This window comes from Arachis ipaensis, chromosome B9 (assembly GCF_059453495.1).
Source record: "Arachis ipaensis isolate K30076 ecotype BB chromosome B9, ASM5945349v1, whole genome shotgun sequence".
NCBI classification, from domain to species: Eukaryota; Viridiplantae; Streptophyta; class Magnoliopsida; order Fabales; family Fabaceae; genus Arachis; species Arachis ipaensis.
Genome location: NC_142444.1, coordinates 56,197,932 through 56,214,170, shown reverse-complemented (window position 1 = coordinate 56,214,170; position 16,239 = coordinate 56,197,932). Strand labels below are relative to the sequence as shown.

Genomic DNA, 16,239 nt, shown 5'->3' with positions numbered 1-16,239 from the left:
AAAATTTTGAACAAGAATTAGGAGACATAGCCGAACCTGAAGGTGATGCCAGAAAGGTTCTTGGTGACTTCACCATGCCTACCTCTGACTTTTATGATAGAAGTATCTCTGTACCTACCATTGGAGCTAACAATTTTGAGCTTAAGTCTCAATTAGTCTCTCTTCTGCAACAAAACTGTAAGTTTCATCGACTTCCGATGGAAGATCCACATCAGTTCTTAGCTGAATTCTTACAAATCTGTGATACTGTAAAGACTAATAGAGTAAATCCTGAAGTCTACAAGCTTATGCTCTTTTCCTTTGCTGTAAGAGATAGAGCTAAGATATGGTTGGATTCCCAACCAAAAGAGAGCTTAAGGTCTTGGAAAAAGCTGGTTAATACTTTTCTGGCTAAAATCTTTTCCCTTCAAAGGATGAGCAAAATTAGAGTGGAAGTTTAAACCTTCAGACAAAGAGAAGGTGAATCCCTCTATGAAGCTTGGGAAAGATACAAGCAATTGATCAGGAGATGTCCTCCTGATATACTCTCAGAGTGGTCTATCACAGGCGTGTTCTATGATGGTCTGCCTGAGATGTCTAAAATTTTATTGGACAGCTCTGCAGGAGGATCACTCCAGTTGAAGAAAACACATGTAGAAGCTAGAGAAATCATTGAAATGGTTGCAAACAACCAATTCATGTACACTTCTAAAAGAAATCCTGTAAACCATGAGATCTCTCAGAAGAAAGGAGTTCATGAAGTTGATACTCTGAATGCCATATTGGCTCAGAATAGGATCTTGACCCAATAGGTCAATATGATCTCCCAGCATTTGACAGGAAGACAAACTGCAGCTGGCAGTACTCAGGAAGCTTCTTTTGAAATAGAAGCTTATGATCCTGATCAACCAACCATGGAGGAGGTGAATTACATGGTAGAACCCTATGGAAACACCTACAACCTTTCATGGAGGAACCATCCTAACCTTTCCTGGAAGGATCAACAGAAACCTCAGCAAGGTTTCAACAATAATTGAGGTGGAAGGAACCAGAATAGGTTTAATAACAGACCACCATTCCCATCTTCTCAAGAGAATATTGAAACCTCTAAGCAGAGCCTCTCTAACTTAGTCACTCTAGTTTTCATCCTCACTAATACCACTCATAGTTTCATTAATGAAACAAGGTCCTCCATTAGAAACTTGGAGGTGCAAGTTGGTCAACTAAGCAAGAGGATCCTTGAGATTCCTCCTGAAACTCTTCCAAGTAACACTGAGGTGAATCCAAGAGAAGAGTGCAAGGGCATAACCATGGAGGTAGAGGCCGAATCTGAGAAGATTGGGAAGGCATTGAATGCCAGTGAAGAAGGTTTCACCGGATGTTCAACGCACATAATGGCAGCAAGTCTGGCGCTGAACGCCATTGAGGAACCCCTCACTGGGCGTTCAACGCCCATCCTGGCAACAGAGCTGGCATTGAACGCCAGCCAGGGAGCACTGACTGGGCGTTCAATGCCCAAACATGCAGGTATTCTGGCACTGAACGCCAGTGAGGAACCCCTCACTAGGCGTACAACACCCAAATAGGCGGGCAGTCTGGCTCTGAATGCCGGTGAGGAACCCCTCACTGGGCGTTCAATGCCTAAAACACTAGAGGGACCGGAGTTTAACGCCAGTAAGGGTGGATAGCATGGGCGTTCAATGCCCAAAGAGCTAGCAGAGCTGGCGTTAAACGCCAGTAAAAGCACACCTTTTGAGTGCTTAAGTCCCACTCAAGAACCCTATATCCCTGAACTCAAGGAAGCCCATGCTCATATAAAAATCATAGAGGTTCCTTTGAATGTTCTTCTGCAGTGTTTGAGTTCTGATGACTACTCATCCTCGGATGAGGATGAAGACACTAGGAAAGAGCAAGTTGCTCGGTACCTAGGAGCTCTTATGAAGCTGAATGCCAAGTTATTTGGTACAAATCCTTTGGAGGAAGAACCTCCACTGCTTACCAAGGAACTCCATGCTTTGGTTCAGCAGAAGCTTGATGACAAGTCATCTTATGCTAGTTTTACAAGCATTTTTCATTAATTTCATTAGGTTTTATGAACTTTCTTGCACAATAAGTAAATAATTAGAGTGGATTTTCATGATTATCTTGAATCAATCAAACATCATGTATTGTACACAAAATCATAAGTTTTATGCTAGAATTAATTGATTTTATAAATGATGCAAAGATCTTGTGATTTTGGTGAGGCTTTGATGAATTTGTTTGGTTGATGATAGGTGAAAAGATAAAGGAAAAGAAGCAGAAAGCACAAATTAAGCCCAAACAGAGGAAAGAAGAATTTTGGGGCACACTTTGAAGTTGGAGCACGCTTTGGACCTTAGGCCACGCTTTTAAAAGCGTGGCCCATGACATTAAAGCATTGCGCTCAACCAAGGGAGCAAAGGCCTACGCACCAAGGAAGGGTAGCCTTCAAAATTTAGAACGCAGCGCTCCCCTTTTGCAACTTTCTCGTGACTCTTTGGCGAGGAAGCAAGGCGCAGCATCAAAGCAACAAGGGTAGTGCTCAATAATTCAAATGCAGCGTTCACTTTTGTGAACTTCCTCGTGGCTTCTGGCCCATGAAGCCAAGACGCACCAAATGGTGCAGTAATCAACCAAGGTAGCGTTCAAAGAAGTGAACGCTACGTTCACTATTTCCACCTTTTTCGAAGAAGCAAAGCATGCACACCAAAGAGCTAGCCAAGGAAAGGCATGCACCAAGGAGGCATCATTTGGAAATTAGAACGTAGCATTCTCTTGTGGCAACGTTTTCGTGCTTCAAGCCTTGGGGAAGAAGACTCAGCAAGAGCCACGTTCAAAGAGTGAACGTAGCGTTCACTTATTGGATGCTAGAGAGACCAAGGCGCACCAAAGGCTCACAATAAAGAGTGAATGTAGCGTTCACAAAACCCAACTGAACGCTCCCCTGGGAGCTAACCACAAACACCATGACCCATGCCACTTGAACCAAAGCCAACCGGATCCGTCTTTCTTCAAATCCAAAAATTAAAAGGCCCATTCCAAGCTTTGAAGACCAAAATGAAAAGTGTATAAATAGGAGTTAATTTGATTTGTAAGGGACCTTTTGCTCATTTTAGTTTTTCACTTTTAATTTTCATTTGAATTTGGGGAATTGGGATTAGATCTAAATTGCTTTCTATTTTTATTTTCTTTCTTCTACAACTTCTACTTCTGTTTTAGGTTTTGAATTGAGATTGAAGAACTCCATTGAATTTCTTGATCTGAGAATCATCTTTGCTTTTCTGTTATATAGTTTTGAGAATTGGAGAATTGGATCTGAATTTTCTTTGCTGTTTTCATTTTTATTTCTTCTACAATTTCTTTTCTGATTGGTTAAGGGAGCAATTGAGATCTAGATCTGCTTTCTGATCTCATTACTCTTCTTCGATCTTCAATTTCTCTTTTAGAATTTCATAATTGAACTAAGTTTTCTTGCTATTTATTTCCTCAAGCAATTTTCCATTTCTGTTTTGCTACTGAGCTGAATCTCTTCATCTCATAGCTCTCTGATTTGTTTTAGTTGATATCTTCTAGTTAAATCTGAATCCCAACACCCAAATCCCTTTATTCTTCAAGCAATTTATATTTCTCAGCAATTTAGATTCAGCAATTTATATTTCTTGCACTTTAAGCTTCTACAATTTACCTTTCTTGCAATTTAAGTTTTAGCTCTTTTACTTTCTTGCACTTCAAGTTTCTACAATTTACCTCTTCTGCACTTTACTTTACTACTCAATTTACCTTCTGCACTTCTATTTTCTTGCAATTTAGCTTCTGTTAACCAAGTTTCACTCAATTCATCAAATATTCGCTTAACTAAATTCATTACCTAATTAAAATTTCTCAATCCATCAATCCCTGTGGGATCGACCTCACTCTTGTGAGTAATTACTACTTGATGCGACCCGGTACACTTGCCGGTGAGTTTTGTGTGGAACCGTTTTTCCGTCATCAAGTTTTTGGCGCCGTTGCCAAGGATTGATTTAGATTGACAATGATTAAGTAAGGTGATAATATAGATTAAGCATTTTCTTTTTATTTTTACTAAGCACACTAACTGTTTGAATTTTTGCTTAAGCTAACCTTAACATAACTCTAGCAATAGAGCTGATTGTTTGTTTTTTTGGTGTTGTGTGTATGACAGAAGCAAGGAGAGAAGTCTCCACCTCTTGTAACCTTGACTAGAGAACTCTGCAAAGACTAAGAAGAGAGGCAAGAGGAAAGGGGATTATTGGTGAAGAGGAATCAGAAGGAGAGGATCAAGTGATGGAGGAGAACATCCCAAATCGCACTGATGGTGTGGCCAACAACAATGGCCACCCTTAGAGAAGAGTTTTGGCTTCATACACTGTCCTCAACCCAAAGAATTGTGGGAGTAGCATCCTAACCCCAATGTCAATGCCAATAACTTCGAACTCAAGCCTCAATTGATTACCCTGGTTCAAAACAATTGTCAATATGGAGGAAGTGCTGTTGAAGATCCAAACCAACACCTCTCTGTATTTCTGAGAATCTGTGACACTGTCAAAACCAATGGAGTCAACCCTGACATCTATAAGCTTCTTTTATTCCCATTTTCACTGAGAGACAAAGCCACACATTGGTTAGAAACCTTCCCTACGGAGAGCATTACCAGCTGGGATGATTTGGTTAGCAAATTTCTAGCCAAATTCTATCCACCCCAAAGAATCATCAAGCTAAAAACTGATATGCAAACCTTCAGACAGCAAGAAGGGGAGTCACTATATGAAGCTTGAGAGAGGTATAAAGCTCTGATCAGAAGGTGTCCAGAAGGAATGTTCAGTGAATAGGTGGAGTTGCAGAACTTCTATGAAGGCTTATCCTTACCTTCAAGGAAAGCTTTGGATTATTTCTCAGGAGGATCTTTACAAATGATGAAAACTGCTCAAGAGGCACATGATCTCATAGACATGGTGGCCAACAATGAGTATTTCTACTCCTCTGAAAGGCAAGCAGCTCCAAAGAAAGGTGTGTTTTAGCTTGAAGGAGTTGATACTATATTAGCTCAGAACAAACTCATGTACCAGCAGCTCCAACAGCAAATTAAAAAATGTCAAAAAGGATGGATGGATTGCAACTTGCAGCAGTGAGCATAACCAACCAACCACTAGTGGTGTGGGGGCAACAGGAGGAAAACTATGAGGAGCAGCAGCAAGAGCAAGTGCAGTACATGCAAAATCAAGGGTCTGGATCAAATGACTTCCATGGAGACACTTACAACTCATCCTAGAGAAACCACCCCAATCTGAAATGGGGAGAGAGCCAAAACCAGCAGCCTTGGCAAAGAAACTCAAACCAAAACAACTTCAGAAACACAAACCATCAAAACCATCAAAACCATCAAAATACTAACCAAAATCCATACAGAAAACCACAAAATAATCAACCCCAATCTAACTAGATTAAGGTGTGGAGCTTTGCTGTTCCTCACGAATTAATACAAAGTACTACTGTTTTTCTATTCAATTCAACTTATTCCGCTTCTAAGATATTCATTCGCACTTCAACATGAATGTGATGATCGTGACACTCATCATCATTCCCTATGAACGTATGCCTGACAACCACTTTCGTTCTACCTTCGATTGAATGAGTATCTCTTGGATTTCTTAATCAGAATCTTCGTGGTATAAGTTAGAACCCATGGATGGCCATTCTTGAGATCCGAAAAGTCTAAAACTTGTCTGTGGTATTCCGAGTAGGATCCGAGAAGGGATGGCTGTGACGAGCTTCAAACTCGCGAGTGCTGGGCATAGTGACAGACGCAAAAGGATGGTGAATCCTATTCTAGTATGATCGAGAACCTCTAGATGATTAGCCATGTAGTGACAGCGCATCGGACCATTTTCACAGAGAGGACGGGATGTAGCCACTGACAACGGTGATGCCCAATATACAGCTTGCCATGGAAAGGAGTATGATTGATTGGATGAAGACAGCAGGAAAGCAGAGGTTCAGAGGAACGAAAGCATCTCTATACGCTTATCTGAAATTCTCACCAATGAATTACATAAGTACCACTATCCTATTTTATGTTTTATTTATCTTTTACTTATCAATTCATAAAATCAGTTGAATCCACCTGACTGAAATTTACAAGGACCAAAGCTTGCTTCATACCGACAATCTCCGTGGGATCGACCCTTACTCACGTAAGGTTTATTACTTGGACGACCCAGTGCACTTGCTGGATCGTTGTACGAAGTTGTGAAACAAAATTAAGAATATGAACGTGCGTATGAAGTTTTTAGCGCCGTTACCAAGGAAGTAAAGATCACGATTTCGCACACCAAGTTTTTGGCGCTGTTGCCGGGGATTGTTCGAGTTTGGACAACTGACGGTTCATCTTGTTGCTCAGATTAGGTAACTTTATTTTAATTTTAACCTTTTTGATTTTATTATTCTTATTTTTGAAAAAATAAAAAAAAATTTCTTCTTTTTCGTTTTTCCCAATTAATTCTCGAAAAATACAAAAAAATTTTACAAAATCATAAAATCAAAAATATTTTTTGTGTTTCTTGTTTGAGTCTTGAGTCAAGTTTTAAGTTTGGTGTCAATTGCATCTTTTTAATTTTCTAAAAATTATTTTCAAAAATTTCATGCATTGCATTCTTCATGATCTTCAAGTTGTTCTTGGCCAGTCTTCTTGTTTGATCTTCATATTTTCTTGTTTTGTGTCTTTTCTTGTTTTTCATATGCATTCTTGAATTCTTAGTGTCTAAAAATTAAAAATTTTTTAAGTTTGGTGTCTGGCATGTTTTCTTTTCTTTAAAATTTTTCAAAAATAAGTTCTTAATGTTCATCTTGACATTCATAGTGTTCTTGCATGCATCACATGTTTTGATCCAAAATTTTCATGCATTGAGTCAATTTTGTGTTTTTCTCTTTCATCATTAAAAATTCAAAAAAAAAATATATCTTTCCTTTTATCACTCATAAATTTTCAAAAATTTGAGTTGACTTTTTCAAAACTTTTTAAAATTTAGTTGTTTATTATGAGTCAAATCAAATTTTCAATTTAAAAATCCTATCTTTTTCAAAATCTTTTTCAAAAATCAAATCTTTTTCATTTTTTCTTATTTATTTTCGAAAATTATAAAAATCTTTTTCAAAAATCTTTTTCTTAATTCTATCTCATAATTTTCGAAAATATTACTAACAATTAATGTGATTGATTCAAAAATGTAAAGTTTGTTACTTGCCTAATAAGAAAGGTTCAATCTTTAAATTTTAAAATCAAATCTTTTTGTTTCTTGTTAGTAAAGTAATCAACTTTAATTTTTAAAATCAAATCTTTTTAAATTTCTTTTTCAAACATTTTTCAAAATAATTTTCAATCATATCTTTTTCAATTTCAATCATATCTTTTTCAAAATCAAATTTAAAATCTTTTCTAACTTCTTTTCTAACTTCCTATCTTTTCAAAATTTGACTTTCAAATCTTTTTCAATCAATCTTATCTTTTTTGTTTCAATCACATCTTTTTCAAATTTCAATCTTATCTTGCCAAAATTTGATTTTCAAAATCTTTTAACCACTTAACTTTTTGTTTGATTCTTATCTTTTTCAAAACTGCCCAACTAACTTTCTACCTTTAATTTTCGAAAATTCCTCCCTCTTTTTTTTTAAAAATTCCTTTTTAATTAACTAATTAATTTAAATTTTAATTTTTAATTTAATTTCAAACTTTAATTTTTGAAATTTAACTTTAAATTTAATTTTTATTTTAATTTTTGAAATTCTCTCACCTCTCATCTCCTTCTATTTATTTATTCATCTACTAACACTTCTCTTCCACCCAAAAATTCAAACCCCATCCTCCTCTCTGTGTTCGAGTTTTTCCTCTTCTCTTCCTTACATTACATTCTTCTCTTCTTCTACTCACATAAAGGAATCTCTATACTGTGACATAGAGGATTCCATATTTTCTGCTTTCTTCTTCTTTTTCATATGAGCAGAAACAAGGATAAGAACATTCTTGTTGAAGCTGATCCTGAACCTGAAAGGACTCTAAAGAAGAAGCTAAGGGAAGCTAAAGCACAACTCTCTGGAGAAAATCTGACAGAAATTTTCAAAAAAAAAGAAGACAATATGGCCAAAAATAATAATAATGAAAGGAGGATGCTTGGTGACTTCACTGCACCTAATTCCAATTTACATGGAAGAAGCATCTCAATTCCTGCTATTGGAGCAAACAACTTTGAGCTTAAACCTCAATTAGTTTCTCTGATGCAACAGAACTGCAAGTTTCATGGACTTCCATCTGAAGATCATTTTCAGTTCTTGACTGAATTCTTGCAGATCTGTGATACTGTTAAGACCAATGGGGTTGATCCCGAGGTCTACAGGCTTATGCTTTTCCGTTTGCTGTAAGAGACAGAGCTAGAGTATGGTTGGACTCTCAACCTAAAGATAGCCTAAACTCTTGGGATAAGCTGGTCACGACTTTCTTAGCCAAGTACTTTCCTCCTCAAAAACTTAGTAAGCTTAGAGTGGATGTTCAAACCTTTAGACAGAAAGAAGGTGAATCCCTCTATGAAGCTTGGGAGAGATATAAGTAACTGACCAAAAAGTGTCCTTCTGACATGCTTTCAGAATGGATCATTCTGGATATATTCTATGATGGTCTGTCTGAACTATCAAAGATGTCACTGAACCATTCTGCAGGTGGATCCATTCACCTAAAGAAAACGCCTGCAGAAGCTCAAGAACTCATTGACATGGTTGCAAATAACCATTTCATGTACACTTCTGAAAGGAATCCTGTGAATAATGGGACGCCTATGAGGAAGGGAGTTCTTGAAATTGATACTCTGAATGCCATATTGGCTCAGAATAAAATATTGACTCAGCAAGTCAATATGATCTCTCAGAGTCTGAATGGATTGAAGAAATCATCCAACAGTACTAAAGAGGCATCTTCTGAAGAAGAAGCTTATGATCCTGAGAACCCTGCAATAACAGAGGTGAATTACATGGGTGAACCTTATGGAAACACCTATAACCCCTCATGGAGAAATCATCCAAATTTCTCATGGAAGGATCAACAAAAGCCTCAACAAGGCTTTAATAATGGTGGAAGAAACAGGTTTAACAATAGTAAACCTTTTCCATCATCCAACAACAGATAGAGAATTCTGAGCAGAATCCATCTAGCTTAGCAAATTTAGTCTCTGATCTATCTAAGGCCACTGTGAGTTTCATGAATGAAACAAGGTCTTCCATTAGAAATTTGGAAGCACAAGTGGGCCAGCTGAGTAAAGGAATCACTGAAACCCCTCCTAGTACTCTCCCAAGCAATACAGAAGAGAATCCAAAGAGAGAGTGCAAGGCCATTGATATAACAATCATGGCCGAACCTACAGGGGAGGAAGAGGACGTGAATCCCAGTGAGGAAGACCTCCTGGGACGTCCAGTGATCAACAAGGAGTTTCCCTTTGAGGAACCAAAGGACTCTGAGGCTCATCTGGATACCATAGAGATTCCATTGAATCTCCTTGTGCCATTCATGAACTCTGATGAGTATTCTTCTTCTGAAGAGAATGAGGATGTTACTGAAGAGCAAGTTGCCAAGTACCTTGGTGCAATCATGAAGCTAAATGCCAAATTATTTGGTAATGAGACTTGGGAAGATGAACCTCCCTTGCTCATCAATGAACTGAGTGATCTGGATCAACTGACATTACCTCAGAAGAAACAAGATCCTGGAAAGTTCTTAATACCTTGTACCATAGGCACCATGACCTTTGAGAAGGCTCTATGTGACCTTGGGTCAGGGATAAACCTCATGCCACTCTCTGTAATGGAGAAACTAAGAATCCTTGAGGTACAGGCTGCCAATTTCTCATTAGATATGGCAGACAAATCTATGAAGATGGCTTATGGACTAGTAGAGGACGTGCTAGTAAGGGTTGAAGGCCTTTACATCCCTGCTGATTTCATAATCCTAGACACTGGAAAGGATGAGGATGAATCCATCATCCTTGGAAGACCCTTCCTAGCCACAGCAAGAGCTGTGATTGATGTGGACAGAGGAGAGTTGGTCCTTCAACTGAATGAGGACAACCTTGTGTTTAAAACTCAAGGATCTCCTTCTGTAACAATGGAGAGGAAGCATGAAAAGTTTCTCTCAGTACAGAGTCAACTAAAGCCCCCACAGTCAAACTCTAAGTTTGGCGTTGGGAGGCCTCAGCCAAACTCTAAGTTTGGTGTTGGAAGTCTATAAAATTGACCTGATCACTTGTGTGGCTCCATGAGAGCCCACTGTCAACCTATTGACATTAAAGAAGCACTTGTTGGGAGGCAACCCAATTTTTATTTATCAAATTTTATTTTTATTTTTATTGTTCTTTCATGTTTTATTAGGTTCATGATCATGTGGAGTCACAAAATAAATACAAAAATTAAAAACAGAATCAAAAATAGCAGAAGGAAAATCACACCCTGGAGGAAGGACTTACTGGCGTTTAAACGCCAGTAAGGAGCATCTGGCTGGCGTTCAACGCCAGAACAGAGCATAGAGCTGGCGCTGAACACCAGTTCTGGCGTTCAATGCCAGAAACATGCTACATCTGGGCGTTAAACGCCCAGAACAAGCATCAATTCAGCGTTTAAACGCCAGAATTGCATGCAAAGGCGTTTTACATGCCTAATTGGTGCAGGGATGCAATTCCTTGACACCTCAGGATCTGTAGACCCCACAGGATCATCTCAGCATCTATGGACCCCACAGGATCCCCACCTACCTCCATTCATACTCTTCTCTCTTCTCATTCATCCTCTCTTCCCAATAAACACCCTTTCCCAAAATCCTTCACCAATCACCTCAATCTCTCTTCCCTATTACCACCTACCACCACTCACATCCTTCCACTCTTCCCCATAAACCCCACCTACCTTCAAAATTCAAAATCACTTTTCCACCCAAACCCACCCAAAATGGCCGAACCTACCCCCTCTCCCCTCACTATATAAACCCCTCCATCCCTCCTTCATTTCCACACAATACAACCCTCTCTTCTATACCTTGGCCGAATACACCTCCCCCCACTCTCCTCCATATTTTCTCTTCTTCTTCTTCTTTTCTTTCTTCTCTTGCTCGAGGGCGAGCAATATTCTAAGCTTGGTGTGGTAAAAACATAAGCTTTTTATTTTTTCATTACCATTGATGGCACCTAAGACTGGAGAAACCTCTAAAAAAGGGAAAGAGAAGACAAAAGCTTCCACCTCCGAGTCATGGGAGATGGAAAGATTCATCTCCAAAACCCATCAAGACCACTTCTATGATGTTGTGGCCAAGAAGAAGGTGATCCCCGAGGTCCCTTTCAAACTCAAGAAAAATGAGTATCCGGAAATCCGACATGAGATCCAAAGAAGAGGTTGGGAAGTTCTAACCAACCCCATTCAACAAGTCGAAATCCTAATGGTTCAAGAGTTCTATGCCAATGCATGGATCACTAGGAACCATGATCAAAGTAAGAACCCGAACCCAAAGAATTATCTTACCATGGTTCGTGGAAACTACTTAGATTTCAGTCCGGAAAATGTAAGGCGGGCGTTCAACTTGCCAATGATGGAAGAAAACGCACGCCCCTACACAAGAAGAGTCAACTTTGATCAAAGGTTGGACCAAGTCCTCATGGACATATGTATGGAAGGAGCTCAATGGAAGATTGACTCAAAAGGCAAACCGGTTCAACTGAGAAGATTGGACCTTAAGCCTGTAGCTAGAGGATGGTTGGAGTTCATTCAACGCTCAATCATTTCCACTAGCAACTGGTTTGAAGTTACTATAGACCGGGCCATCATGATCCATAGTATCATGATTGGGGAGGAAGTGGAGGTTCATGAGATTATACCTCAAGAACTCTACAAGGTGGCTGACAAGTCCTCCACTGTGGCAAGGTTAGCCTTTCCTCACCTCATTTGCCATCTATGCAACTCGGCTGGGATTGACATAGAGGGAGATATCCTCATTGATGAGGACAAGCCCATCACTAAGAAAAGGATGGAGCCAACAAGAGAGCCTATTCATGGATCTCAAGGGACGCATGAAGAAGCTCATCACCAAGAAATCCCTGAGATGCCTCAAGGGATGCACTTTCTTCCACAGAATTTTTGGGAGCAAATCAACACCTTCCTAGAAGAACTGAGTTCCAACATGGGACAACTAAGGGTGGAACATCAAGAGCACTCCATCATCCTCCATGAAATTAGAGAAGATCAAAAAGCAATGAGGGAGGAGCAACAAAGACAAGGAAGAGACATAGAAGAGCTCAAGGACATCATTGGTTCCTCAAGAAGAAAACGCCACCATCACTAAGGTGGACTCATTCCTTGTTCTTAAATTTTCTGTTTTTCATTTTTTTATGTTAAATGTTTATTTATGTTTGTGTCTTATTACATGATCATTAGTATCTAAGTGTCTATGCCTTAAAGTAGTGAATATGAATCCATCACCTCTCTTAAATGAAAAATGTTTTAAAAATAAAAGAACAAGAAGTACATGGTTTCGAATTCATCCTTGAAACTAGTTTAATTATTTTGATGTGGTGACAATACTTTTTGTTTTCTGAATGAATGCTTGAACAGTGCATATGTCTTTTGAATTTGATGTTTAAGAATGTTAAATATGTTGGCTCTTGAAAGAATGATGACAAGGAGACATGTTATTTGATAATCTGAAAAAATCATAAAAATGATTCTTGAAGCAAGAAAAAGCAGTGAATACAAAGCTTGCAAAAAAAAAATAGCGAAAAAAAAGAGAAAAAGAACAAGCAAGCAGAAAAAGCCAAAAGCTCTTAAAACCAAAAGGCAAGAGCAAAAAGCCAGTAGCCCTTAAAACCAAAAGGCAAGGGTAAATAAAAAGGATCCAAGGCTTTGAGCATCAGTGGATAGGAGGGCCTAAAGGAATAAAATCCTGGCCTAAGCGGCTAAACTAAGCTGTCCCTAACCATGTGCTTGTGGCATGAAGGTGTCAAGTGAAAACTTGAGACTGAGCGGTTAAAGTCAAGGTCCAAATCAAAAAAAGAGTGTGCTTAAGAACCCTGGACACCTCTAATTGGGGACTTTAGCAAAGCTGAGTCACAATCTAAAAAGGTTCACCCAGTTATGTGTCTGTGGCATTTATGTATCCGGTGGTAATACTGGAAAACAAAGTGCTTAGGGCCACGGCCAAGACTCATAAAGTAGCTGTGTTCAAGAATCAACATACTGAACTAGGAGAATCAATAACACTATCTGAACTCTGAGTTCCTATAGATGCCAATCATTCTGAACTTCAATGGATAAAGTGAGATGCCAAAACTATTCAAGAGGTAGAAAGCTACAAGTCCCGCTCATCTGATTGGAGCTATGTTTCATTGATAGTTTGGAATTTATAGTATATTCTCATCTTTTTATCCTATTTGATTTTCAGTTGCTTGGGGACAAGCAACAATTTAAGTTTGGTGTTGTGATGAGCGGATAATTTATACGCTTTTTGGCATTGTTTTTACATAGCTTTCTGTATGATTTAGTTAGTTTTTAGTATATTTTTATTAGTTTTTAATTAAAAATCACATTTCTGGACTTTACTATGAGTTTGTGTATTTTTCTGTGATTTCAGGTATTTTCTGGCTGAAATTGAGGGACCTGAGCAAAAATCAGATTCAGAGGTTGAGGAAGGACTGCAGATGCTGTTGGGTTCTGACCTCCCTGCACTCAAAGTCTATTTTCTGGCGCTACAGAACTTCAAATGGAGTGCTTCCAATTGCGTTAGAAAGTAGACATCCAGGGCTTTCCAGCAATATATAATAGTCTATACTTTGCTCGAGTTTAGATGACGCAAACTGGCGTTGAACGATAGTTCCATGTTGTAGTCTGGCGTTCAACGCCAGAAACAAGTTGCAAAGTGGAATTCAACGCCAGAAACATGTTACAAACTGGCGTTCAATTCCAAGAATGACCTCTCCATGTGTAAACTTCAAACTCAGCCCAAGCACACACCAAGTGGGCCCCGGAAGTGGATTTCTGCATCATTTACTCATTTCTGTAAACCCTAGTAACTAGTTTAGTATAAATAGGACTTTTTACTATTGTATTTACATCTTTAGTTTCATCTTTAGATCACGTTTGGGGGCTGGCCATTCGGCCGTGCCTGAACCTCATCACTTATGTATTTTCAACGGTAGAGTTTCTACACACCATAGATTAAGGTGTGGAGCTCTGCTGTTCCTTACGAATTAATACAAAGTACTACTGTTTTTCTATTCAATTCAACTTATTCCGCTTCTAAGATATTCATTCGCACTTCAACATGAATGTGATGATCGTGACATTCATCATCATTTCCTATGAACGTGTGCCTGACAACCACTTTCGTTCTACCTTCGATTGAATGAGTATCTCTTGGATTTCTTAATCAGAATCTTCATGGTATAAGTTAGAACCCATGGATGGCCATTCTTGAGATCTGGAAAGTCTAAACCTTGTCTGTGGTATTCTGAGTAGGATCCGGGAAGGGATGGCTGTGATGAGCTTCAAACTCGTGAGTGCTGGGCGTAGTGACAGACGCAAAAGGATGGTGAATCCTATTCCAGTATGATCGAGAACCTCCAGATGATTAGCTATGCAGTGACAGCGCATCGGACCATTTTCACAGAGAGGACGGGATGTAGCCACTGACAACGGTGATGCCCAATATACAGCTTGCCATTGAAAGGAGTAGGATTGATTGGATGAAGACAGCAGGAAAGCAGAGGTTCAGAGGAACGAAAGCATCTCTATACGCTTATCTAAAATTCTCACCAATGAATTACATAAGTACCACTATCCTATTTTATGTTTTATTTATCTTTTACTTATCAATTCATAAAATCAGTTAAATCTGCCTGACTGAAATTTACAAGGACCATAGCTTACTTCATACCGACAATCTCCGTGGGATCGACCCTTACTCACGTAAGGTTTATTACTTGGACGACCCAGTGCACTTGCTGGTTAGTTGTACGAAGTTGTGAAACAAAATTAAGAATATGAACGTGCGTATGAAGTTTTTAGCCCTGTTACCAAGGAAGTAAAGATCACGATTTCGCACACCAGGCAGCAAAAAGCAAGAAGGAGAAAAAGACAAGCAAGACTAAGAGAAGCCCAAGAAGAAAGGAGAATGCAGCAAAGGGAAAGAGCACGACAACTAGAGGTGGTAGAGTTCCTTTTATAGTTTTAATTAAATAAGGATGATGCATATCTGAAACATGATATGCCTCCAAATATTTTATATTCTGCACTTTCATATCTTGAGTAATTTTCTTGTTAAGATTTGCATTATGCTTGTTATCACTCATCTATCTTAAATTCTGTTTTGTTTCCCTTTTGCATCAATAAGAGAAAATGTTTGAAATAGAGAGTAAGTGTCCAATGTGGTAGGAATTAGAATAAAGACTTGTGGTGGTAATTGCTTGATTGGATGGAAGGCTCAATAATAAAAGCTACATAATAGAGTGTTCTATGTAGTGTGAACTTAGATGTTGTCATAAAACCTGTTATTATGAAATTCCCTGGAAAATAAAGCAAAGTAAGAAAGAAAAAGAAAAGAAAAGCCAAGAATTGGCAAGGAAACAAAGAATAAAGCTAGACACCAATTGCTTGGACCTTAGGACATATGTCTGTGGTGCTTTTTGTACTAGGATATGCTTGGATAATTAGGTTCTGAGGAGTCTTTTAAAACTTGGTAACTTGGATTAACTAATCCGGGATTACCAACCGAAAGTCCATCATCAAGAGCAACCTAGCTACAAAGCATTTAGTGATCCAAAGAGATACTGGGCATCAATGTTCCTAAGAGGATTTGTGAGCCAAGTGTCTGTAGTGAAGAAGTGTTGAGCAAAATTTATCCAAAAGGCTGCTGCAACACTTGACACTAAGTTATCATTGAAAATAAGCTTTCTAAGCAAAAGAAAGAAGGAAAAACCAAAAAGGGATCAATCAAAAAGTAAGGCATTATGACAACAACTCTAGTGAATCATCAAAAAGGCATTTCTTATCTATCAGCAAAGAATAATTGAGCTGCATTTTTGTCTGCATAAAACCCCATTATTCAAATTCTATTATCTACTAAATAAGGACCTATATACTTCTCTGTTTCATTTCATTTCTTCTCATGTTTAGTGCTTGCTTGGGAACAAGCAATGTTTAAGTTTG

At 38.6% G+C, this 16,239-nt stretch overlaps 2 non-coding genes across 2 annotated transcripts; both read right to left on the bottom strand.

Moving 5' to 3' along the window:
• Positions 1 to 419: 419 nt before the first annotated feature.
• On the bottom strand, positions 420 to 526 carry LOC148544738 (small nucleolar RNA R71). Its single transcript, XR_015901975.1, has one exon. It is a non-coding gene; the product is annotated as a small nucleolar RNA R71 (small nucleolar RNA).
• An 8,017-nt stretch (positions 527 to 8,543) lies between these two features.
• On the bottom strand, positions 8,544 to 8,651 carry LOC148544737 (small nucleolar RNA R71). Its single transcript, XR_015900423.1, has one exon. It is a non-coding gene; the product is annotated as a small nucleolar RNA R71 (small nucleolar RNA).
• Between the last annotated feature and the right edge of the window lie 7,588 nt (positions 8,652 to 16,239).